Here is a 24,054-nt window from a genome sequence, read left to right as displayed (position 1 = left end):
GCCATAATCCCTAGCCCCACTGGCCTCTCCCACTCTTCTCTAACAATCTGTAAGAGACCCCTTGGGTTGTGGCTGTATACCAGCTGGAAGGGCAAGAAGTGTGTGGACTCATGAGGAGCATCCCACAGTGCAAATAATAGTGGGGTTAATACCATGTCCCACCTACATGGATCCTCTTGTGCTCATCTCCTGAGCATCCTCTTGGTGGTCCCATTGAGTCTCTCCTCTAACCCATTGATCTGGGGGTGATAAATGGACATCTTCAGATGATTGATGCCCAGGGTGCTTCATAGTGCCTTCATTACTCCCAACATAAAATTAGTCCCCTGGTCAGTGAGTATTTCATGGGGGATTCCCAAGCTGGTGATCCACTTTAACAGCTCTTCAGCCACTCAAGTAGCCATGATTGACCTAAGCAGAACTGCTTTCAGAAAATGTGCTGCATAGTTAACCAAGACTAATACATATTGGTATCCCCCATGAGACTTTGGCAGGGGTCCCACGATGCCCAGCACAATGCGTGAGAAGGGCATTTCAATCACTGGCATGGGCTGCAAGGGGGCCTTCTGAGGTCTCAACTCATGGGCTCTCTGGCACTCAGGACATGCCACACCCCACCTGTCCACATCATCTTGTAGCTGGGGCCAAAAGAAATCATGGACCAGTCTCACCCTGGTCTTGTTGCACCCTAGATGGCCCCCTAGCAGGGTGTTATGTGCCAGCCTCTAAATTTGCTGGCGGAATGGGGCTGGGACCAACAGCTGACATCTCTCCACAATACCCTCCTGACCCCTCTGGACCCGATACAACAGACCCCCCATTACCTCATAACAGGAGGTGCTCCTGGATGTCCCTTCTCCTGGCTTCTCAGTTACCAACTGTTGCAGCTCCGGATCTTCCCACTGTGCTTGATGAAATTGAACCATACTGGCCACCTGCTCCACATCTATGCTGCCCTGAACAGGCACATCCTGCTGGGAGGATGTTTCCCCTGCCCATCTCTCATCTCTCCATAATCGCTTTCTTTCTTCTTCAGTGGCTCTTACTCACTCTAGTACCGTGTAGATTGGTCCCCATTCTCAGCCTAGGATCATTTCACAGGCCAATGCTGAGACCAGGACAACCCTTAGCTCACCTTGAAACTCCATTACTCTCAATGGGAGGTAGCAACTCTGGAAGTGCATTTCACACCCCCAAAATGCATGTCACAACCCGGGATCCGGCCTCCCACACACCTGCTTTTGGAGCCAGATCTGTGTGGAGTAGGGACTGTGAATATCTTGTGTCCAGGGTAGCTCATACCATCCAGTCACTGATCCAGGCCATCACTACTGGTTGTTTCCAGCCTCCTTCCTGTAGGTGTGCCTGCCTTGTTTCAAATACCTGCTCACACACTGCCTTAGTGCATGCGCCTGGTGGTGGGCGTGGTGAGGGTTTATGCAACCACTGAGAGGGACCTCAATCACACTGGAGAAGGCCCCTAAACTCACTTGCCATGACTTTGAGTATATTTTCAGTGGAGGAGTCTTCTTCTGTGGGTCCCTCAGGGTTGGTCACTCCTCCCGGCGGATATTTGTGGGGCTCCACCTCCCCTACACCTCTTCCTTATGCCAACCTCCAGTGGGCCACCTGATCTTAATGCAGCCATCCCTGCACTTTAGATGACCTTTGCTCTTTACACCCTCTTTGGGACTGGTTATTAACTTTGTTTCTTTGGTAGGCTACAGGCCTACTAGATATGCCTGTCTCATCTATCTCCCCCAGTGTTGACAGCTACTTGCTGAACCTCGTGATCACCCTGGTGTTGAGGTGTCGGTCAGATCCCCATTGAGGTGGACCTAACCACCAAACACCCAAAGAAAAAGGCAAACCACAAGACCAACACAAGAAACTATATACAGACCAGACGCAACTAAAGAGAAAAAGGACTTAAAGAAAAGGATAAGAGGACGGATAGAAGAGAAGAGATCAGGCTACACTGCTCCTTCCCTCTCTCAGCCCCAGAACCTAAGCCAGGTGGTGTCCCCTGGTGCTGCTCCACTCTTCACTTTCACTGGGGTATCTTCTGTCCTTCCTTGGGTCAGCCTCCCTCCTCAGCTTCATACCCGTGGGAACCCAGAGTGAGAAGCTTCCACCATCTCCAGTGTTACTATAGCTCCTTCAGGAATGAGTTCATCCCCTGGACACCAGTGCTGCTTGTGACCTGCGTGGGGTGTATTCACTGCCACTTTGGGTGCCTCTCCCCAAGCGTAATCTGCCTCTTCACACCAGGGCTGCCTGCCAATGGTGCAGAGAGCCTCTGCTGCCCCCGCTGCTTCTCTCTGATTGGGATCCTTTCTTTCATGCCGGTGCTGCCTCTCACCAGCGTGGAGAGCCTCTGCAGCCTCTTCTGCCTGTCCCACTCTCCCGTTTCTCTTACAGTGCTCCCTTTTATGTTCGCCGGCTCGTTATTGCTCCTCATGTCACCTGCCAGCTCCAGCTGTATATAAGCAAAGCTAGTGAACTGCACGGGCTCCACTCTTTGTTTCTCTGGCATGTGGCATCCTGTGGCTGGTAAGTAGTTTCTGTTTGGGGGGGGGGGTTTCCCATGGGGTGTGTAGCCCCCATCCTGGGGTCCCCTGAGGGGAGGGTCTCTAGCTCCCCTGTGGTTGTGTCCCTGGGACAGTAGGGTTTCACCAAAACTACAATCCATGGGCTTGCCCCATTTGGCTTCCCTTGGTTTATCTCTAGGGATGGGAGGTGGCACTAAGCTGTGACTTAGCTCTCTCAAGCGCAGCCCATGCTACAGCGTGATATGACCGGTACAGCCACAATGATAGCAGATGACACCCCTCACTGTCCCCTTCTGGGTCCCTATACTTTTCACCTCTTCTTGGGTCATGCCCCCAGTCAGGGCACGGAAGCCTTGCCTGTGACTGAACTCATTCTCCAACATGGAGAAAGTGACAGTGAGGCAGAGGGTCTCTTTGCTGTTCTGTGGTTGGAGTTGTCTCACCCATATCTGAGTGTCCTCCTCTAGGTCCCAAAGGAATTGTTCCAGAAGAACCTGGTCTATGACCCTGCGTTGATTGAACTGGTTCATGGGGAGCCACTTATTCAAAGCATCTCACAGGTACTGGAGTAAGCTGTGAGGCCACTTGACATCTTTTGCCTTCCGTGCTCAGAAGGCCTGTCGATGTCTCTTGGGTGAAGTCTTGAGCCTGTATAGGATTGTTGCCTTTACTGTGTCATAATTACAGGCTTCTTTCCTTGACAGCACCCGATATACTGCCTGGGCCACCACCAAGGCACCCAACTTATGGGCCCACTGCCTACGGCCCAACCCAGTCGGTAGAGCCGTCCTCTTGAATGCCTCAATGTAGCCTTCAGGGTCGTCATCCCGCATTATACGCAACAACTTGAACAGGGCTGCATTCCACTGCATCCATTCTTGCTGGTGGGTGCCCTGTAGCTGCTGTATTTCCAGCACTTGGCTGATTTCCTGGATGGCTTGTGTCAGGAGTTCAGTGTGGGCTACAGCTGGAGGCTGCATGGTTAACTCTGCTCGGGTCAGGATCACTGATCCGCTATGGCAGGAGCCCCATTCCTAGCCAATGCACCACTGTCACGCCACTAGTCGGCGCTATGTGTATGACTCCACCCCAAGGTCAGGGTTCCCTCAACTCTCCTGCTGTGACTTGATGGTATCTTTGGTTCAGTGGTGTCTTTCCTTGCCTCTTGTCCCAGAGTGGAGTATTCATGGGTGCGCCATGGTGTTCCTCAGGGCTCCACCTCCCCTACACCCCATCCACATTCAACTGCTTGGATATGCAGGTCTGCATCCTGATGTGATGTCTGCCCCTTGACCATGGGGTTCAGCATTGGTGGTAAGGCTTCAGCTCATTCTCTGGATGAAGTTTGCTCCAACAGCCCCAACCCCCTGCTAGCCTCAGGGATGTGAGCCTCAGATGGCAGCCATGCTCTCTGAGAGGAGCATCTGCCTGGATTTCTTTAATGAGGAAAGGCTGGGAACAGCCCGTCCTCAGCTGGTTGCCAGCCACTGCTCCCACTCAACCACTGCAGGGCAGTGCCAGTGTAGTTTCCACTCCTGGAGCCTAGAGCTCCCCTCTGGCCAGCACTCTCCCAGTTGGCTTCCCTCTCTCCCCTGATGGAAGCTGGTGGGGTTTCTTAGTTTCCCATGGTAGCAATGTCAGCTACTGCAATCAGGTGGCCACTGCCCTGCCCGGGAAGCAGCCATTTGAAGAGCTGGCTTTCTGCCGGCTTGTGTGGCTCCTGCTCCATCCCTGCCCATCCGAACGGTAACCTTACTGTGGTATGGGTGCTCTCTTTCCCCCTTCAGGGAACACTGTGGGTTTTCCCCAGCACTTGTAAGGGCTTCTCGCCACCACACTTAGCTTGCCTGTGAGAATGTTATGAGAGACCGTATCAAAAGTCTTGCTAAAATCAAGGTACACCACAACCACTGGTATCCCCACAATCAGGTTGGTCAGACATGACTTTCACAGATTTCACAGACGTTAGGGCTGGAAGGGACTTCAGGAGATCATCAATCCAGCCCCCTGCCCCCGGGGCAGGAAGTCAGCTGGGATCACAGGATCCCAGCAAGATAAACATCCAATTTTCTCTTGAAGGTGTTCAAAGTAAGTGCTTGAACCGCCTCCGATGGCAGGCTATTCCAGACCTTGGGGGCTTGGACAGTAAAGAAATTATTCCTTATGTCCAGCCTGAAACGGTCTTGCAGGAGTTTATAACTGTTAGACCTTGTCATCCCTTGGGATGCTCTGGTGAACAAACATTCCCCCAGATCCTGATGGACACCCCAGATCCTGATGGACACCCCTTATAAACTTATAGGTGGTCATCAGATCACCTCTGAGCCTGCACTTTTCCAGGCTGAAGAGTCCCATAGCTCTCAGTCAGTCATCGTAAAGTCTATTTTCCTGACCTCTGATCATGCACATGGCTCTTCTCTGGACTCACTCAAGCTTCTCCACATCCTTTTTGAATTGTGGAGCCCAAAACTGGATGCAGTACTAGAGCTGCGGCCTCACCAAGGCCAAGTACAATGGGAGACTGATGTCCTGGGATTTGCTTGAGAAGCATCTATGGATACCAGCCAGGGTTTTGCTCACTTTACTAGCTGCAGCATCACATTGCAGGCTCATGTTCATCTTGTGGTCAATCTTGACCCCCAAGTCCTTCTCATCCGTAGTGCTAGTCAGCATAGCACTGCCAAGCCTATAAGGATGCTGCAGGTTTTTCCTCCCAAGGTGGAGAACCTTGCCTTTTTCGGTGTTAAACACCATCAGGTTCTCATCTGCCCATTTCCTGAGCTTGTCGAGCTCAGCCTGGATTGCCCTCCTGTCCTCAGGTGTTGATGCTTTACCCCAAAGTTTGGTATGATCAGCAAACTTGGCCAGTCCACTTCTGACTCCAATGTCCACATCATTAATGAAGATGTTGAATAATACAGGTGGAAGGATAGAGCCTTGAGGGACCCCACTGGTCACAGGGCACCATGACGATTGACTTCCATCAACCACCACCCTCTGAGTCTGACCACAGAGCCAATTCCTCAGCCAGCAGATCATGATGGACCCAAGGCTGCAGTCAGCTAGTTTTACCAAGAGGTGATCATGGGATACCAGATTGAAGGCTTTTTTAAAGTCAAGATATATGACATCAATCTCCTCTCCCTTGTCCAGGTGATAGGTCACCTGGTCATAAAAGGAAATAAGATAGGTCAAGCAAGACCTACCCACAACAAACCCATGCTGGCTATCCCTCAGAGTGTTGCCATTGGCCAGTCCATTAAGAATGGCCTCTGATCATCTTTTCTAAGACCTTCCCCAGGATAGAGATCAGGCTGATGAGCCTGTAGTTTTGTGGATCCACTTTCCTCCCTTTCTTGAAGATAGGCACCACATTGGCCTTCTTCCAATCTTTGGGCACTTCACCAGAGCACCAGGAGTTCTCAAAGATCCGTGCCAGGGTCTGAGCTATGGTGCTAGCCAGCTCCTTGAGTGTCTTGGGGTACAGACTGTCAGGGACAGCTGACTTAAAGGTGTCCAGCCTCTCAAGGTGTTCCTTCACGAGGTCAGAATTGATGGAGAGCAAGTAATCTTCCTCCCTCGGGCCTCCCTGTCCCATGATGGGCAGAGGCGACCCATGGGACTGGTGAAAAACTGATGCAAAGTACTGATTTAGTAGGTTGGCTTTTACCTGGGCATCAGTTGTCAGTTGTCCCATCTGGTTTAGCAGGGGTCCAATGTTGCCCTTGCTTTTCCTCCAGCTCCCCACATATCTAAAAAAGGATTTTTTATTATCCCTGATCCTAGTAGGCAGTTGGAGTTCTGTTGCAGCCTTTGCTTTCCTGGTTCACTCCATGCAGGTGTGGAACAGTGCAGAATATTCCTCCTTGGAGGTGGAGCCCATCCTCCATCCTTTGTAGGTCTAAATAAAATGGCCTATGGCACCTGGGATTCCCAGGTGGTCTCCCATTCACGTACTAGCTGTGCCCAGGGCTGCTTAGCTTCAAAGATTACCTTTTCTCCTTGTGCCCGCCTGGCCTCAAACATCCGGTCACGTGTGACTCTGGCCTGGATGTTCAATGGTGTTCACCTTACCGTCCCTGGTGGTCCATCCAGTAGGTGTCTACTTCCGGTGTGGTCTTCCCCAATCTCACCTGCCATGACTTTGAATATTATTTCAGTGGAGGGTCCAACCACTCAGAGTCTCTTAACGGTGGAACATCTATCCAGCAGTCTTCTGTGAGGCTCCACCTCCCCTCTACCTCACCCTTACACCCAGCCTTGATGGGCAATGCTGTCCTCCTGGCCAGGTTCCCGGCCACTGATCCCCTGATTACTTTCATGGGGTGGTCCTCCCTGCTTAAAGCATAAGCAGCCTGCGGTATCCTACCTGGGCTATGAGGCCGCTGCCTTTTCCCTAAGGCTAACAACCAACCCTGAGGCTAAATGACAATCAGGCTCCATGATCTCTGACCCCCAACCCCTCCAAAAGTGGGAAACACAAAATACAAACCCCCCCCCGATACACTCTCAGGGACCCAACTGCCCCCTTTACCAGACCCCCTTGGCCTAGTTGCTAACATCCCGCCCTTGACACTATGGGTCTATGTTAGGCTCTGTACGTATCTGGGGTATCCTGCGGACTCCACCACAATTCTTCTCCCTCGTTGACCAGCCTTTTGTTTCTTCAGGCCACCTGTGGTCCTCCAGTGGACGCTTGAACCCTCGTCACCTGCTGGATCAGTGCCATGCCACCGAGGGCTGTGCTTCACAGCCTCTCACGCTGCCCTTGCCTCCCGTCTCCCACCTGGTGCACCTCTTCGGCTTTTCCCGGTGCTCTCAATGGTCCCACCTGGTCTGGTGCTGGGGATTGTGTTGGCCTCCCCAGCCCCTCTGCTGCAGCCACTGGCGTCGGGGTCTTTCTGCGCCCCTCGGCCCTTTTGCCCGGGTTCCCAGTCATGAGGAGCCACCTCCCACTCTCGGCTCCTCTCACTGCAGCAGGCAGTCTCTGGCTTGCAGCGTGTGCTGAAGAGTCCTTCCCCGCCAGGGGAAGCACCCTCCGTCTCCCCTCATTCCCATAGGAGCTTTGGAGAGACACCTCTTGCTGGTGCTCCTGCCGATGCCAATCTGCCCCCCACCTCTTTGCCAGCGGCCCATTTTATTTCCACTGGCTGGCAATCATTGCTGACATCACCAGCTGGCCACAGCTGTATAAAGGCATGGCTGATGATCCGTGCAGGTACCTCCTCGGGTTCCAGCTTCGCCGTGGGCCCTGCTGCATGTAAGTATCTCCCTTTACCCTTGCTTTTTCCTCCATTCCCCTCTGAGGGTTCCTGTCCCTGGGGCTCCACCCTGGTATTTTGGGGTCCTCCCTTCTATTTTTCCCTGTGACACTCCTCCAAGCACTGACAAATGGATACCTTGAGGATCTCCTCCATGCTTTTTCCAAGGACTGAAGTTAATTTACATTCCCCCAGCATCCTAGGATGCTTTGCACCTCCCCACAACCCCCCCACCATAGGGTGTGTGAGCTATTCTTGGTGCAGGCTGTCCACTCCAGCTGAGCAGGGATGCATGCTGTAGTGCCCCTCAGCTTATGGTTTGGGCCACTGCAGGCATATGGCTGCATTACCAGAGTCAAAGTCAATGTCTGTTTGCTTGCTTATCAGTTCAATCTACACAACTTACACCTGCAAATACTGAATCAATTTATCCTCAGGCTTTTTGACTGTCTGTACTTAGCCTATAAATACAAACTCATGAACAAAAACATTAAGGTTATGTGTGAAATGATGTAAGTCTCTGTGTTGCCATATTTGAAATGGAATTATATTTTTCTGTTGCTTGGTGCAAAGCATTTGTATCATATCCATACAATTTTTCTGGCTGGCATGAAATGAAATCTGTAATAATACATCTTATCATGTAAGTAGTTTTGGGGTATATCCACTTTAGACCTCAAAAAATCCACCTCAGTTACAGAAACATATATCTTAACAAACTCATTATTTAATGGAATTCGCTTGTGGAGGAGGAAATGTTCTTCAGAATAGATGAATTAGTAGAGCTCTAGGACTGCATGCTTTTTACCTTAACTCCATCCTATTTGACATCCAAAATGTTCATATACAACATGAAACTTAAGGGCTTTGTAAATAAGGATGGCATAAATTGGCAGTCATAATGTCAAGTGTTTATGCCTTGAAATCCTCTAAAGATCATCTGATATCAAACTGAATACTAAATTCTTAAGTGTCGATTGAACTTAAGAAAACACATTCTTTTTTTCTGAAGAAGTTTTTTTATGTGCATTTATCTATAGAAGATTTCTATATGTACTAGCTGTATATTAGATCATTCCCTCAGGAATAAGTGACTATTTTTTACTCCATTTCTTTGTTGACAATTTGAAAAACATTCCCCAAAGTGGCTACATTAACTAGATATCATGAATGTGTTAGGAGCATTTTTCCCCATATATTAAATACTTCGATGCAGTGCATGAAAAAAAGAATTTCTTTTCTGGTTTAATGACTGTCTATGTCCAGGTACAGATGGTCAAAAAGCCCAAGGTGGAAGCAATCTAAGTTTTATGCTTTACTCTAAGTGCCCTAGGTTAGGTCAGGAGTGAACAGAACAGACATTCACCCTGGAGGTCTGCAAGCTGTCTGTGCTGGCTGAGTCCATCAGGTTGTGGTGCTCTCGCATGTCTCCCAACAGGCTGCTGGAGAATGCCAATCCCAGCTGAGCAGCTAGCCACCCCTGATTACCCAGCCTTGCCCCCTGCCAATGGCCAGTTAGCAGCAGCAGCGGTGGGCAGGGAAGTCCTGACATGGCCCTGGGCCCTCCAGTTTTGAGCCAGCAGAACTAGGGGGTGTGGGGGGGTGTGGGGGGCTCTCTGCCCCCCATTGCTGGATGCTTATCCTGGCTGACAGCTGGTGCCATGCTTCCTGCCTGCACCTGTCAGATGGGCTGTGTAGTTGGGGGCAGGGAGGGAAAGCAGGGAGGAAGCCAAGGACCCTGCTTTGCAGGTCTGGTCACAATCCTTCCAGATCTGAGCCAGCACAGCTGGAGATTGCTGCAAGAGGGGCCTCTGTTCCCACTTCCCCTGCTGCCCAGACCAGCTGACAGGTGCAGACAGGATGTGGGGCTGGGGACAGAGCTTTGCTTCCTTGGCTCTTTGACAACCTGGGGGTAGGACCAGATAGGTGCTCAACCAGAGCAGCCAAGTGAAAGCCAAATTCCAGCATGCCTTCATGTGAGGGGATGTGGGGGGCTGCAAAGGCACCTGGCATGCTGGTGGACTGTGACCTAATTTCAGTCGGTAGAGGATCTAATGCAAAAATTTTATAGATCAGTTTAACCTAAATCGCTTAAGTCTGATACTACATCCATCCAGGTCTATCTTAGACCAGGTTGTGCCATCTTTTAACTGGTCTATGTACACTGAACTTCTGTACAGTAACAGCTGTAGGCTGGTTTCCAAGAGCTTATACTGGTATAAGTGTAATGCCTGTACCTAGACTTTGAGTGCCTCTCTGGATAATGAATTTCTTTTTTTTAAGTTTACACTTATTCTTGAAGCAGCCAACTGTCATGATTTCTTTTAAACTAATTATTATAAAAAATTACCTTTCACTTATTTTTATATGTTACAGAGAACAGAGATCTCACTTTAAAATTGACATTAGTGGCTTAAGAATACCATAATGTCTATAAAAGAATGGGCAAACAGAATTAATAATTTCATGGTATTGAAAACAATTATTAGAGTGCAAGCCAAAATTTTCAGAAAAGGATGGAATACTGTAATGGAACCATTGCTATTTAATCTTTTCTTGCCTCTGTGTCCTTGGGGTTTATAAAGACATAACTCAAAGGCAAGTTAGTTCAACTACTTATCAATGACTAGTAAGCATATGGTCATAAAGTATATCAGTTCTACTTGCCTTCAGCAAAAAGGACAAAGTATTTTGTTCCCTTTGAAACTAAAAATAGTCTTCCAAAAAAATCTCAAATTTCTTAAATAAAATTGACTTTTAAAGGATTAGATTTTTTCCTTTTCTTTTTTCTGTTTCTTTTTTCTTTCTCTTTTTTATTTTTATCTTGTTCCTTTTGTCTTTTTCTTGTTCTTGTTTTTTCTCTTCTTCCCTTCCCTTCCCTTCCCTTCCCTTCCCTTCCCTTCCCAAAAGAAAACAAATGGAAAATAAAAGATAATAAACATCATGACATTCAAAATCCCATCCTAAGATCTGGCAAGATAATCTATATATAAAATTACAAAAACTAAAAATGTTTATTCATTCAGGAATATAAACTGTGAATTATCTTTAAATTGCTGTCTGACCCATTATTTAAATATTATATGCTATTCTCAAAATGGGGTCTGATTTTCTCCTGTGTTTGAGACCCTTTTAAAAATGTTCTTGTTTTGATGGAATTCTTCCACAGGAGCACAAAAACCCCAGCTTTTCTGAAATATTTTTATATTGCTTCAGGATATAGTTTAATGACTCATCCTAATCTTCCATGGTGAGTCACCAGTGGTTTGTCATAGACTTCTTTATTCAGTACCTGTGTCTAACAAAGTACTTAAAAATCCTAGAACAAAAACATTAAAACCTATTGATTCTATTTACAGTACTACTAGTATGGGTGCCTCCATGCTTTCTGACTCACAAAAGTCTAATGAAAACTTTTTCAAAAGTTGAATGGAATAAAAAATGATTATGAACTACACAGATTTTGAATAATCTTTATAACTCCCCACCCTCCTGATCAATTTGTATTTCGCAATCATAAATGAGGCCGTGGTTAAAGTTGCTGTAATACTGATGGAAGAATATGAAAGCAAAGATAAAGTGAAAAGGATCTCTGAAAGTGAAAGGGAGATGACTTTCACAGCTACTTTCTGATGGAGACAATTTTAATGACGGGTAAAGCAGTCTAGTTGAAATAAGAGCTGACTCAAACTCTCAGGCAAAACCTGAACTGAACTCTTTATAGCGACATAAAGCATAGTTTAACCTTTAACAATTGCTCTGCTTGTTCACTTTCTGGTTTTTGAAAGTATCTATAAAGACTGTAACAAATCTTTGTCCCCTTCTGAAGAGACTTCATGATGATTGGTTCTTTTTTTTTTGATTTTGCTGGATAATAACAGTGAAAGGAATTCATGCTTATTAAATGTAAGTGGCTCTTTAAGAGAACTTGTCCAACTGGAGCTAGCACTCTGGATATGTGTACATAGACTGACTTCCTGTACTGTCCTCCCAGATTCTTCCTTCCTACAATCTATGCTTCTGTCCCCAACTTCCATGCAGGTTGAAAAACTTATGTTGAATACAAAGTTTGCAATAACATGACCAAGTATAACTCCACTAATACAGTGCCAAAGACAAGTAGCTGGAAAGTTCTGAATTCATTTGGTAGATGGCTATGGTATGCATGGAAACTTTTAACCATATGACTGCAATACCATTTCAGAGGCTATTTTCAGTGTATTAAAACAAGGAAGTCCTTGAAGACTCAGCTAGCAAGATTTTTTGGCTTCCAGACCGAAGCAATATGAATAACATTGTGATAAGTATGGGAACACTTGGTAACTATTTGAAATGAAACCAACTCAGTCCTTTGAACCTTTTCATATTAAGAATGTAAGAGATAGCATACTGGGTCAGACCACAGATATACCAAGCCCAGTATTCTGTATCTCACAGTGGTGCAGAATGGATACTAAGGGGTATTTATGCAGACCCTATCCCCTATCCAGCCTCATTTTTCCTTGCCTAGTTCCCTTATAGCTTCCAGCTATTGAAGGCCTAGGATAGTCTTAATCTGGAGGCTGCAGTGTTACTATCATTTTTAATACCCACTGATGGACCTATCTTGGATGAATTTGTCCAGTCGTTTTTTGACCCTGATTAAATTCTCAGTCTCTACAATATTTTGAATTCTAAAAGTCAATTGCACAATATATGAAAAAGAATTTCCTTATGTTTGTTTTAAAGCTCCTCCTAATCTTTTCATTGTATGCCCCTTAGTTCTAGTACTGTGAGCAATGGTAAATGATAAATCACTATTTAGTATATTCATGGTGTTCATTATTGCAAGGACTTCAGTAATAAGCCCCCTCAGTCATCTTTTCTCTATGCTGAGAAGTCCTAGTGGTATGAGGCAGTGGAGGGAGCAGTGGGGGACAGGCAATAGGGGGCAGGTGGTAGGGGCAGGCAGTGTGGAGGTTGTGGGGGAGGCATGCAGTTTGTCCCCTGCTGCCTGTAACTCCTGACTTGCCCGACTTGTACCTATCCCCCACAGCTTCAGGCAGGGACAATGCATAGGGGGTGCATGTGGGTGCACGTGCACCCCCTGAGTTTGGCAGTGCATCTCATACAAAAAGGCACCGCTGCCACCCCGCAGCTGGTCCACAATCCCTGCTGGCTGCTGCAGGTCAGCGCTCAACCCTACCCACCCCACCCCACCCCTGCCACTGACAGTGCCACTGGCATCTGCGGGAGCTCCTCCACTTACTGCCACCGCACTCCCACCACCACCACCACTGTGGACATGAGTCATTCATGGCCTCAGGCTCCCATTCCCTCCCCGCTCCCTTTCCCTTTCTGTGCTATTGCTGCCCTGTAGCCTCAGGTTCCCACCCCTGCTTTCCCCTCATCTTCCTCCTGCAAGTCTCTACACCCTGCCTGAGATCTTGTATTTCTGCTCTTTTATTTTTCTCTTATCTCTCTCTCAAACTATGGGGTGAAGAATACTAAGGTTAGCTAGGGATGAGGAGTCACCCCAGATGCAAGATCTAGTCTATCCTCTAAGTCAGGAGTCAGCAACCCTTGGCACGTGTGCCAAGCATGGCATGTGAGGCCATTTTGCTTGGCACGCCACAGCCAGCCCCAGCTCTGGGTAGCTGCTGCCAGCAACAGAGCCCAGGCTGGTCCCAGCAGGGCTTACAGCATCCCAGCTGCCTGCTGGGGCAGTAGGGCTGGGGGGCAGGAGCTTTGGGTGGGGGGCAAGGGGCACAAGCAGGGTATCCTGCCATGTACCCCTTGCCCTCATTTTGTTTTTCTGCCATGCCGGCACTCAGGCACCTTCTGAGGTAGGCATTGTGGTGTTTTTTGGCACTCCGGCCAAAAAACTTTGCCTACCGCTGCTCTAAGAAATGCAGCAGAACAGAGGAGAGAAGCTTGGGCTCCTGGGTCACCTCCATGTCTTAACAGCAGAGGGCTAGTCACACCCTTCTCTGTGGCTTTTCTAGCCCTTCACAGTGGCCTTGCAGGTGTGGGCAGACCAGAAGAAGTTGTGTGAATACCATTAATTTATACAGTAGCATAATGGTATTTTGTGTTTTATTTCCAATTCCCTTCTTAATAGCTCCTAATATTAAGAACATAAGAAGTGCTATACTGGATCAGACCAATGGTCCATCTGACCCAGTATTCTGTCTCTGACAGTAGCAGTAATGGGGGCTATAGAAAAAGAGAATTGAACTAAATATCTCTAGAGTTAGCTATCCCCTATTCCTCCCTGGCATCCACAAGAGGAAAAATCTCCAACCATTCTGTTCAATAGCCATTAATAGAAGTATCATATATGAGTTTGTCCAGTCCCTTTTATGAACCTGGCTATCAGCCTCCACCACCTCCTGTGGCAATGAATTCTGTAAGTTAGCAGCATGTTGCATAAAAAGTTGCTTTCTTGTTAGTTTTAAACCTGTCACCTACTAATTTCAGTGGGTGGCCCCTAGTTCTAGTATTCTGGGACTTGATAAACAACAGTTCTGTGTTCACTTGGTCCACACCCTTCATAATTTTATAGACTTCTAGCATATCCACCCCTGTCAGCCTTCTCCTTTCCAAGCTGAAGACTCCAAGCCTTTTTAGTCTCTTCTAATATGGCAGGTGCTTCAGGCCCTATCATTTCAGTTGTCCTTCTGTGTACCTTCTCTAATTCTTCTACATACTTTTTGTAGATATGGGGACCAAAGATGCATATAATATTCAAGATGTGGGTGCCCCAAGGATTTGTATAGTGATACAATGATGTTCTCCATTTTGTTTTCAATTCTCCTCAATGCCTGACATTTTATTGTTTTTTCTGATCACTGCTGTTCACTGATCTGATGTTTTTAGAGAACTTTTTGCCATGAGTCCGAGGTCTCTTTCCTGAGTCGTAACAACTAGTACAGAACCCCGTGTTGTGTATGAATAGCTGAAGTTATTTTTCCTCATATGCATTTCCTTGCACTTGTTGAAATTGAAGTTTATTTTTTTTATGCACTCACTTAGCTTGGTGAGATCTTTCTGTAGATCCTCTCCATCAGCTTGGCACTTGAGTGCTCAGAATGATTTGTGGTCATCTGTAAACATGGAGATTTCACTGTGCACCCCCATTTCCAGACAATTGATGAAAATGTTGAACAAAATAGTGGACCAGGACAGATCCCTGTGGGACTCCATTTTTTACCTCCCTCCATTGTGTTTGCCTTTATTAACTGATGCTGGACACTGGGCTGATGTTTTCAGAGAATGATACGCAATAATTCGAAGACCTCTTTATTGTGTAGTAACATCTGGTATATAGTCCATCACATATGTTTATCAGGTTATTCTTTCCTATGCATCTCACTTTGTAGTTATCAAACTTCATCTGCCATTTTGTTGCCCAGTCATTCAATGTTAAGACATCCTACTACATTTCTTCACAGTTAGGTTTATTTTTTACCATGCTGAATCATTTGGCATGATGCACAGACTTGGCCATCTAACTATTCACCACCCTTCCCCACCCCGCTTCTAAATCATTTATAGAATATGTTAAGCAGCATCTAAAACACTTGGAGGATCCCTCTACTTTCTTCCCTCCATTGTGAGAACTGACCATTTATAGCTACTCTTCAGTTCCTGTCCTTTAGCCAGTTATTGATGCACAAGAATCAGATATTGCCTTTAATTCCATGACGTGGTAATTTCATTAAGAGCCCTTGGTATAGGGTTTTGTCCAAAGCTTTTTGAAAATCCAGATACCCTATATAGATTCATGAATCACTGCTCCACCCTCCAAGTCTGTTTATTGCAACTTACATATCTGATTCCCCTTTTTACATTCACACAATACTATTCCATTAGTACTTTCAACACAGAGCCTGAGCCAAAGTAGCAGGAGGACAAGTGCAAAGTAACCTTGGACAAATGCAAAAAAAGTTTGCCCTTCAAAATAATCCAAACTGATTTTTTGCAAGAGCAGCAGCAGCTTTAATTGTATGTGAGTAATGGTGTCATCCATTTGATTTACTTTATTAAATTTCTTTAAACAATATAATCATATCAGCAATTTCCACTGCACTATCTTCTGAGGAGGACATAGTAGCTAAATACTGAATACATTCAAAATCTTACTAAAAGCAAAATTGAATACATTTATAAATGCCTTTCCCTCTCATTTCTATATGCAGTCAAAATATTAGCAAATGCATATAGCTAAAAATATTTCCAGTTATTCCAGTTGCTGTTTTTAATATTTAAAAAAATATATTTGAAATTGACTTTTGAACACGTTCCATTGGCATTTCACACAATAACATCTTCATTAATGAATTATTAAACAAAAAAAGTATTACGTTAATTCATCTATATGCTGCATTAACAATAGCTATGTTTGGTGGTTGCTAATAATGCTGAGAATTCAGAAATTTGGTCAGTTAAAGAATCAAAGTTTGCTTGTTGGAGCTTTACGCAAACTTTCTGAGTTCCTGAATTTTTTGTTCTGAAAAACTAAGCTCCAAGTCTTAGTTGGATGAGATGGTGGTTTTTTGAGATTCCCAGTAGCTTCATACTGACTTTAGGATGGCTCATGCCTATCAAGTCTGCAGTGTCAAGCTCCTCATAATGGCATGGTAGTTCATAACTTTCACACTGGCTTTTGACAGGTGTTATATTCTCTTTTCATATTCTTACCCTACTACTGCCCTTTCTTACTGTATAATAGCTTCCGGAATTATATCTTTATGAAATTATCTCATTAGAATGCCTAAAGGAAGAAAAATATAGAAAATCTTGTCATACTCTGTAAACATTTATGCAGAATGCAATCAATAAAGGGTGTAAGTAGAAAACTACTTGTTACAATCTTATAGGGTTTCCTTCAAATGCAGAAAAAGATTTCTAGAAATCAGGGTTATTTACTGTAATATTTTCCATTAAATTAGTATCTGGAAGGTGGCTGGTTCCCTCCTAGATGGATCAGGGGGTTATTTCACTTCTCCTCTGTACCATTTTGGGTATATAGGGAGTTGTATGTAAGGATTGATACAGTTTGGAGGACTCTTCTTTTTCCAATGTATGCTGCCTTTCTCCCCATGCCCCCAAAATCTCTAAAGAAACAAGTTAGTAACTGACTGTCTGTAACAGGGAGCCAAAGTGGAAGGAGCAGCAACCTAGTCTTGCTGTGCAGGGAGGCAACTGAGCCAAGGCTAGCTGTACCACAGTGAACTGAAGTGGTGCAGATTTCCAGACAGCCAGGGTGCATCCAAAATAGCATGCATGTGTCTCTTGCAGCATCTCAAAGCCCTTTTTGATGCTGCAAGAGACATGTGTGGGAACAAAAAAATGTTCCCTGTGCTGCATATTTGCAGTGCGGGACCAGATTAGACTCCTGGATATCCAGGGGTCAAAAAATACCCCAGGCAAAAAAAGTGGGGCAGACCATGCCTTGAGGCAATTAGACCATCCCCTGAGACAACCGGAGGCTTGGGTCCTCCACAGAGATGCTCTGGCATCCAGCCAGAGTGTCTGTATGGCTGGTCTTGTTCCACTGCTGAAGCACACTGGCTACCCATGCAGGACAAGCAACAGTGCAGGCTGCAGGGAGCTGGGGCCTTCATGCCAGGTTAGTAAGGGGTAGGGGGGGTCAGAGAAGGGGGCTGGGAACCATGGGGGGCCCCACCCAGCTCCCACTCACCCTCCTACCCAGCCCCCACACCCCGATCACCCCCCCCCGCCCAGCCTGCACTCCTTGATCCCCCACCCCCGCCTGGCCCTGCCCCAATCACACCCCCCACCCCTGCACCCAGCCCCAGCAGTCTGGGACTCAAAAAAATAAAATTTTAAAAAGTTCTGCATTCAGCATGGGGCAGCAAGGGGAAGCAGGGATCAGCCATGGCCATGGCCACAGCCACCTGACACCAGTGCTGCCGCTGCCTCATTGTGCAGGTGCAGTCCAGGTCAGCAGGGCACCAAGCTGCAGGCAGCTGGGGCTGCTCACACAGCCGCACCTCTGCAATGTGACAGCAGCAGCACTGGCAGCAGGCAGCTGGGGCCACTCCCCACTGCCCCCCGCTACCCTGTGCTGTGTGTGGGGGGGGGGCTCTGCCATGAAGCCCTAGTGACCCTAATGGCTGCTTCTACTGCTGGTGAGTGCAGGGCTTTTTTGGGGGGGGAGGGGACCCAGACTGCTGGGGCTAGGCAGGGGAGGTGATTGGGGGCAGGACCAGGCAGGTGGGGGGTGATCACGGATTGGGGGCTGGGCAGGGGTGGGGCTCTGCCAGGAGGCCCCAGAGGCCCTGACAGCTGCAGCTATTGCTGGTGAGTGCAGAGCTTATTTATTTATTTATTTATTTATTAGTCCTGGACTGCTCGGTCCAGGTAGGGGGGCAATAAGGTGTGGGGCCAGGTGAGGGGAGTGATTGGGAAGTAGGGGCTGAGTGGGGGCACTCTGCCAGGAGGCTTCAGTGACCCCAACAGCCTCTGCTACAGCCAGCGAGTGTGGTGCTTTTTTTCTTTTCTTTTTTAAGTGCTGGGATACTGAGGTTGGGTGGGATAGCCATTGAAGGGGCTGGGGGAGTGGGCGCGGGACACATGGGCCTTGCTTGGGGGGGTAGCCCCTGTGGGGTGGCTCTGGCCTATGTCAGGGATCTGTAGCCCCTGTGTGGGGCATGTAGCCCCTGTGGAGGGTTGTAGCCCCTGTGGGGGGGAGGGGGTGTGGCCTCTGTTGGGGGGAAACGTTCCCTCTAAGCTGCATGGCATGTGCATACACACAGGCAAGCTCATGTCATGCTGCCAGGCATGCTTGCATGGCTGTGCAAGCTTCACAACTTAGGGGGAGCACTGTTTGGGGGGCTGTAGCTCCTGTTGGGGGGCCTGTGGCCTTTTGGGGGTCTGTGACCTTGTAGAGGAATGTGGCCCCTGTTGGGGGCAGTCCATGAGCTGTGCAGGGGGGCTGCGCTTTGTTGGTGGCACGGAACCCACTCCTCCTGAGCAGCCCCCCACACACAGTTCCCCCCATGATCCACCCACATCTACCCACACACCCCACTGCCCCCCACATCTCTCCACATCTCTCCACATCCCCCCACATCTCTCCACAGCCACCCAGACATGACCCCAGAGGATAAGGCTGCAAACAGCTGGGATAAACTGCAGCAGTAAGGAGCAGGTTGCCCACTAGGTACAAGAAGAAACTTCTGTGCTTGATTAGTGATTTACCTGACCAAAAGGGGTAGGGCTCCAGGGCACATAAACCTAGTGCCAGAAGAAAGGTAGGCAGTATGGCCTGGTCGACTGCAGGGAATGGAGCTCCTGGGAGACAGGGGATGCAGATGTCCTGACAGGCATCAAACCACCCTGAGAAGTGAGCGCTCCAAGGGAAGGAGACCAAAATCTCTTCTACCCAGTGTGGGAAAGGTTTTTGTTTGAAAGCTGTTTTGTAGCAGTTAAGTTTATAACTGGAGGGCTGGAGGTGGCTATTAGGGGTTGTTAGGAAACCATACATGGGTGTCAGAGGACCATGTCAAAGTTGGGCCCTGCCAGGGGCAGAGGCTTGACATCTTCTTGCATATAACTTCAGAAAGTTGACTCCTCTAACCATTTAAGAGTAGTTCCATGAATATTACTGCAATCTTTCAGACTGTTTGCTCCTGCTGGGACCATATAGAGGGCAGTCAGTTAATATATGTTGGGCTGTCTGATCTCCTTTGCCACATGGGCATGATGGTGAGTTTGCAAGGGCCATTTTATGTTTGACTTTATTGAAGGCTCCATAGCCTGATTGCAGTTGCTTCAGGTTTACCCATGCCTTATATGGGATTTTATAACCAGTAGGGTGTGAGGACAGTAGTTGTATGTCATTTTGTAGTGGGGCATGGTTGTTATTCCATTGATCTTCCCACCTTCTCTGGGGCCATGATGACAGTATGGTGTCTCCTGCTTCCTCTATGATGTTTCTAGCAGATACCGGTAGGGGTTTTCTGCTTTTTAGATGTTTCTGTGTTGGGTATTTTTCAATTATGTCATGTAGTGGATGGTCTTCCCTTTGGTTGCCAGGTCAAGCAGTATTCCAGACCTCTTGATGTTATGTGGGGGACAAGATGCCAAGATGAACATGTTTGCCAATTCTGTGTATATTGGACAACCACTTATTGGTCGTAGATAGGGGGGCAGAGACAAATGGAAGCAAAAAGCGGGAGAGGAGTGGGATAAGGCCTGACCCAAAGAGTGGATACAGGTAGCCTCAGGCTGAAGAGTGCTAGGCCTGAGCCTTGAGGGGGTGACAAGGGCCAGGTGGTGGCTGATGATAAGGCTGGGACTGGGGAGCCATGCAAGTGGGTCCAGGTTTAGAGTCTGCAGCTAGAGTAACCAGTGGCAAAATGAGGAAGGCTGAAGCAAGTGAACAAGTTAAGAGGCTGTGACTTGGATGACTACACAGTCTGGTGGGTGATGAATTGGCTAGAGGGTCGCACCCAGAGAGTCGTGGTGGATGGGTCGGTTTCGACCTGGAAGGGTGTGGGCAGTAGGGTCTCACAGGGCTCGGTCCTTGGACCGATACTCTTCAATGTCTTCATCAGCAACTTGGATGAGGGAGTGAAGTGTACTCTGTTCAAGTTTGCGGATGACACAAAACTGTGGGGAGAAGTGGACACACTGGAGGGCAGGGAACAGCTGCAAGCAGACCTGGACAGGTTGGACAAGTGGGCAGAAAACAACAGAATGCAATTCAACAAGGAGAAATGCAAAGTGCTGCACCTAGGGAGGAAAAATGTCCAGCACACCTACAGCCTAGGGAATGACCTGCTGGGTGGCACAGAGGTGGAAAGGGATCTTGGAGTCCTAGTGGACTCCAAGGTGAACATGAGCCGGCAGTGTGACGAAGCCATCAGAAAAGCCAATGGCACTTTATCGTGCATCAGCAGATGCATGACGAATAGGTCCAGGGAGGTGATACTTCCCCTCTATAGGGCGCTGGTCAGACCGCAGTTGGAGTACTGCATGCAATTCTGGGTGCCACACTTCAAGAAGGATGCGGATAACCTGGAGGGGGTCCAGAGAAGGGCCACTCGTATGGTTAAGGGCTTGCAGGCCAAGCCCTACGAGGAGAGACTAGAGAACCTGGACCTTTTCAGCCTCCACAAGAGAAGGTTGAGAGGCGACCTTGTGGCTGCCTATAAGTTCATCACGGGGGCACAGAAGGGAATTGGTGAGGTTTTATTCACCAAGGCACCCCCGGGGGTTACAAGAAATAATGGCCATAAGCTAGCAGAGAGCAGATTTAGACTGGACATTAGGAAGAACTTCTTCACAGTTAGAATGGCCAGGGTCTGGAATGGGCTCCCAAGGGAGGTGGTGCTCTCCCCTACCCTGGGGGTCTTCAAGAGGAGGTTGGATATGCATCTAGCTGGGGTCATCTAGACCCAGCACTCTTTCCTGCCTATGCAGGGGGTCGGACTCGATGATCTATTGAGGTCCCTTCTGACCCTAACATCTATGAATCTATGAAAATCTATGAAGCCTGTACAAGCCACTCTGATAAAATCAGAGTGACATCTGTGAGGCATGGGCATGGCTATAGGGGTAGATGAATCTTATGAACATAGCCCGTAAAATGCCTGGTGTCCTAGGAGACCAATAGGGCCAGAAGAGCTTCAACTGTTTGCCCAAGTGGCATGTTTGGAGTGTACTGGATCTACCCTGCCCCACCAAAGCAGCCTTCCAAACACTTTGAGCAACATCAAGACATGGCAGGAAAAATAACAGGCAAGGGTACCCTGAGAGGTCAGAGTGAGCAGGACCTGCATGTATACTAGGGAGCATCTTGGAAACTCTGGGGCATGGATCTTGTCACACTCTCATTTCTCTTTACCATCTCACCCGCAAAGAACTGGAATATTTATACCCATCAATATTCTTCACTTAATTGCAAAACTAAACTGGTGGCAATTCATGGCCTATTTCCAAATAGAGAACTCTTTGAGCATTGCAGCTACTATTTCAGCTGCTATTTTAAGGTGAGAATATTTGTTACCCTTGCCCTATTCTTCTGTCATTCCAAATTCCCCCTTCACAGTTACTAGTCTCAGCAAAATGATCATGAATAATTCTCACATCCCAAAGAACTTGTTTTACTGTTTGTACTTTTTCCTAATCCAGTGCTTTAATCTCTGCTGCCTCTCTACTCAAAACCTTTTTTAGATGTGAAATTCTCTGTAATTAATATTTTTGTTACATATTTTAGTAGCACTATTGGGACTGATTTGAGCTTCACATTGTCCAGAGAATAAAGATAATCTTTGTCCCACAGAGCTCAATATGTATATGCCAGACATGAGACCAACAGGTGGATGAAACAGCAAAATAAAGTGGGTCTGGAAGGGTGAAGTAAAAGTAACATGAACAAAGCAGAATTCACAGCTTGTTGTTTCCCTGAGCAATCTCACAAGGTATTGATTTTTATCTATCTTCAGGGAATGGTTTTAAAGATCCCCTGTCTCGCTTCCTTTGTTTCATAATCCTGTCTTGTCTTTCTCCTGTAATAAAAGGACTAGGAATGATTGAGGACCAACCATCATGGGCCTCATCTAACTAGAATTCACCTTGAATCCAGAAAAAATTCTGAGAACCTAGTCTCAGTTCCTATGAAGCATGATATCTTTTCATAGCAATCCAGCTCTTGAGAATCTTGAAACTCTTGGCAATCATCAAATTCTCCAATGTACTAATGTCCATCTGAGTTCTTCCTCAGGAAATGATCAGAAAAGACTGTAACTAATTCTGAAGAATAAAAGTGCATTGCAGAGAATTAAGTTTTGGTTTTAGAAAGTGGCACTTGAACTTGGAGAGTGACCTTATTTCTAGAAATTCAGTATGTATTTGTGAATAGACGGTGGGAAGTAACAAAAGACTCATGGTGGAAGAAAGTCCCGAGAAAGGAACAGGAGGAGAATGGAGGTTCCAGAGCAGATGCTCCATGATGCTTGGGCGAGCCTTGGGAGAGAGGGGCAGAGCCAGCAAGAACTGGAGGCAGGAGGAGGCAGGTGGAGCCAGCAGAAGAAAAACCTGAATGAGAAGTGGGGAGGAAAAAAGTGGTGAAAAAAGGCTCACAGAGAGTGATGAGGACCAGAGAGATTTGCTGGATGGAGGGACTCCAGCGAAAGAGGCTGGCGAGGTAATCTTCTAGAGAAAGAAAACCAGGACCAGGGAACCCTCCTCCCATGCCGAGGATATTGAGGCTGGGCGGTTGTTGTTGTGGAGGGCGTATCTGGTAACTGGTCCAGCAAGACCTTAATCAATAAAAAAAAGAAAGAAAGAAAGAAGGTGATTGAGAAGATAAGTTTCTGCAAGTCCTAAGGAAGAGGGACCATGCCTGGGGAATAAAATGAGGAATAGAGAAATAGATCTCAGGGCTGGGAGGGCTGGACTGACTACAAAAGCAATTGATAAACAGTACTCAGTTAGGTTGAATTTATATCTGAGTTGGATCTTATTTAAGTTGATATACCTATTTAATTGATATAAAGAAGTAATGATAATCCTGCTGGCAGCAGGACCATATGTAAATTGTAAAAATTAATAAATAAAGGACATTGTAAACTTGACTTGAAAGGTGTCAGGCTATAATTCCAAATTGAAGGTCGACCCATTGGATGCTTTACAAGGAAAACAAAGAAAGGGGGAACACAGGTGCAGTCCTAGGAGATCTGACAGAGTGCCAGCTACTACAATGATAGATAATAATTGACACCTCCCGACTTATAACACCATAGATCAACGAGGATGTGGCAGGCAAGAGTTGGTAAATACCGTTATACAATCAGGCAGTTGAATCTGATATGCGGAAGACTAGGAGAGCACACTGGGTTAGATGTGATCCTCCCCCTGCCCCCTCCCCCCCGCCCCCACACACACAAGTGGTGTTTTGGCTGGGAATTCAACAAAACCTTAAGTTGTAAGGAACACATGGAAATGCAGTGAGGTACAATGGGGAATCCAGAACTGTTTCAGCAGATGCTACACCTGGTGAATCTGCTGCTACAGCAACAACAGCAAGCAGTGCGACAAATTGCTCTAGAGGAAAAGTGGCTCCAGCAGCAAGCATAGACTCAACTGAACCAGGTGGAATTCAAGGTACCCAAGATGACTCTGCAGGATGACCTGGAAGCCTTCCTAGAGAGTTTTGAACAGGTCGCCTTGGCCTCAGGTTTAGATCGAAGTAGGCAGGTCGGTGAATTGGGTGTCTTGCTGATCGG

General features: G+C 47.2%; 1 long non-coding RNA gene across 1 annotated transcript in view; it reads left to right on the top strand.

Moving 5' to 3' along the window:
* Positions 1–23,403, top strand: part of LOC109282326 (uncharacterized) — a 118,422-nt gene extending 95,019 nt beyond the window's left edge. The window contains exons 11-12 of the long non-coding RNA XR_009461083.1: positions 22,110–22,248; positions 22,348–23,403. This is a non-coding gene — a long non-coding RNA (uncharacterized LOC109282326). The remainder of the gene's footprint in view (positions 1–22,109; positions 22,249–22,347) is intronic.
* The last annotated feature ends 651 nt before the right edge of the window (positions 23,404–24,054 follow it).

This window comes from Alligator mississippiensis, chromosome 3 (assembly GCF_030867095.1).
Source record: "Alligator mississippiensis isolate rAllMis1 chromosome 3, rAllMis1, whole genome shotgun sequence".
In the NCBI taxonomy this organism is placed as follows: Eukaryota; Metazoa; Chordata; order Crocodylia; family Alligatoridae; genus Alligator; species Alligator mississippiensis.
The sequence above is the reverse complement of the archived record's forward strand: the minus strand, read 5'-3'. Positions and strand labels throughout refer to the sequence as shown.